Below are 3,025 nucleotides of genomic sequence, written 5' to 3' on the forward strand. Positions count from 1 at the left end.
CTTTTTTTTTCTAGTAAAAAATGTAATTTTCCACGAAAAATAAAAAAAATCAGATTAGACAATTTCTTTCTAGTCCTGTTCAGACCTAGTAGTCCTGAGAGGACCACATCCACTAGATGTCAGTCTATTGCCATACATCAGAAACAAGCAGAAAAATCATCAGGAGTTTTTTCAGGATGAGAATATTTCCACTGAGCTGTCTTCTGCTAAAAATGTTGCCAGTAACTTCTTAATTTCTATAAAATTCCTCAACTTTAGATTTCCAAAGTTTTTCAAAGTGATTGCAACACATTCCATGGACTATGCCAACCGGATATTTTTCCACTACCACATCTAACCCCCGACTGACCTTTGGTTCAGCTGATACTTAAAAACTTTTAAACAATGTCTGAATAGTATATAACAAGAACTTAATGATCCCCTTCCCTGCCCCCCCCCCCTCCTCCTTCAGTTCATAGTTGTACTGATTTTCTGGAAAGAGCAGAAAGCACCTTAGTTGATGCAGGTTTGCACAGCAAAAAATGTCTTTCTGTAATATTTCATGCAGTTGAAGTAAACATCCTTCTGACTCAAAAACCACATATAAATACAAATGGGGTGTATTTTGTGAGATATGACATCCAAGAAAGAATCTGTGATTATCTTGCTCTCAGCAGTCATTCTTTTTGCAGTGCAGGTGTTGCAATCAAATGCCAAAGAAGTCACTGAAGATAACTGCCTACAGGAAAAGATATTCTTCCCACCACATCTGTTGCTAATGCTGTGATACTGTAAATTGCTTGCACTGACTTTCATTCCTAAATTGACTTCTGTGGAATTTCTGGCATTTATATCATGAGAAAATGTGGCCATGAATTTCTAAATGCTGTGGTCTGGGTGGTAAACTGTTACGGTATATACTGCTGCTTGTGTCTGCATCAGTATTGTTTGTGCCTGCCTCAGTACTGCTTGTCTTCCAGGAAAAATACGTGAGATTTACTTCAAGCAATGAATGCAATGGCAGTAATTATTTAGCCCCCAGGTCAGAATTGCACTTCTCCAAATGCAAAACAAAAATTTTAGGAGGACTGCTCACATATTTCTCCTTCTGAATAAGAACCTGGATTTTCAAAGTTTCAAGACTCCCTTCCACTGATGCATGTGAAAATAGCAACAAGGGCAGTTCAGATTTTCAGGGTTTTGTATATAGCAAGCTGGCTTTTCTGAATAGCACACAGCAGTAGCAGGATAAGATCTGAATTAGAACATCTGCTTGGATATCCAGGTTCAAGTCTTTCTTCATGCTCAGCTGAGACTTCACTGTGCACAGAAGAAATTCTGTTTTAAAAATGTCATAAAATATCTGAGGGTTTTTTTTTATTAATTATTTTAAAATTAATATGTGCTCAATACTTGCAGATGAATTTCCTGGGCTGGCATAGCTCTTTCTTTTTTTGTGCGTGTGTGTGGATTATGAGGAAACAGATTTTTACCTTTGACTTCGCACAAGTAATTGTGTATATCAGATTTGTGTTTGCACACTGGCCAAAATAAGAAAGAAAAAGAACAGACCTGTCAGTCATAAAACTCACAAGAAACCTGATTGAAAAATGAGAAATGTAGTTTTTCATATTAAATAGCCTCCTGTTTCTGTGAGGCAGCAGGCTTCAAGCCATGCTTCACAGTAATGGTCTCTGGAGAAACCAGGAGACAACTTTGAAGGTCATTGTGCTTATGCTGGTAACGAGCAGAACTTATTTGATTACAAATATTGAAAACTTGTATTCCCCCAACAGGTCATTGTGATTCAGTTGTACAAATTAGCCTTCTTTTTTAATGCCAAGACAAGTGGCTGGCATAGCAGGGAGGTGTAAATAGGTAGCTAGTAAATTCAGTCTCTTGCTATTGTCTGAAGTTCAGTGCCAAGAAAATTGTCAGTAATGAGACCTAAGAATACATACATATGTAATTCACTCACAGGGAGCCTATAGAAATCAGAAGCAAAAGTCTAGGAGAAAGCACTAAAGAAATACATGTTCTGAATTGCAAACACTATTTCCAGCCACATTTGGCTTTCATTTGCAAGCCGTGCTTTCCACATGGGGTCTGTCTCACAGGTGTAGTGTGTTCCAGACACCAGAGATCAAAGAAAATTGAATAAATCTGCCCATTGAGACTTAGCGTATGATGTATGCTGGAAGATATGATACAACACCTTTGGTCCTCTGTAGTCATTCCTGAGTTGGAACATACTTATATTTTAATAGGCTCACTGGAAAACTGTTGTTGAATTTGTTCTAACCTAACACTTATCTTCAAACTATTGGTTGCATTTTCCCTGTAACTGCTCCAGTTCATATAAGCTGAGATCTCTCAGGTGGGGCTTCTTTGTTTTGCATCTGGTCCAGGGCCTCTAAACTGGCTGTTGGTGACAATCAATTCTCTCAGGTCTTTGGGAACATAATAATCAAGCAGTTAAAACAACAGGGGAGGAAACCCAACCTTGCTCCTTCTCTGTGCACTTCCACTCTTGCAGGAGCCTTAGCATAGAGGGTCAACAGAAACTACTCTCACAGAATGGTCCAGATCCCTCCACTACTTGGAAAAATAACAGTGCTTTTGGCTTCACTATTTGTAGAATGCACTGCAAATCCACATTTCCTTTTAGAGTTAGCCTACAAGGTTATACTGTGTGTGAAATCATCTGGGAGCAGACTTTCTCAACACAAGTACTTTGAATTCTTCTCTTGACTAAAAATGGTTTGGTCAAATACATATTTCTAAGTAATTTTCTTTTAGGCTTGGCTCTGGGGCTGGGAAGTACAGAACAGGTTACTTACAGAGGTTCTCAACAGACTAATGCTGCAAACAGCTTCTGTTCGAGCCTAGAGCAATTTCATGTACCTGTATGCAGGACATGATACTGTGAACTGCAAAGGCAGAAAGGAGAGGTGGGGGGATGAAGAGGAACATCTTATGCAAAAGCTGCAACACCCTGCTGTCATGGTTCTATGGTTCTTGTTTGTTTGTTTGTTTGTTTTTACTT

The sequence above is a fragment of the Lagopus leucura genome, unplaced genomic scaffold (genome assembly GCF_019238085.1).
Source record: "Lagopus leucura isolate 7727_CA_CO unplaced genomic scaffold, USGS_WTPT01 Super-Scaffold_73, whole genome shotgun sequence".
Lineage (NCBI taxonomy): Eukaryota > Metazoa > Chordata > Aves > Galliformes > Phasianidae > Lagopus > Lagopus leucura.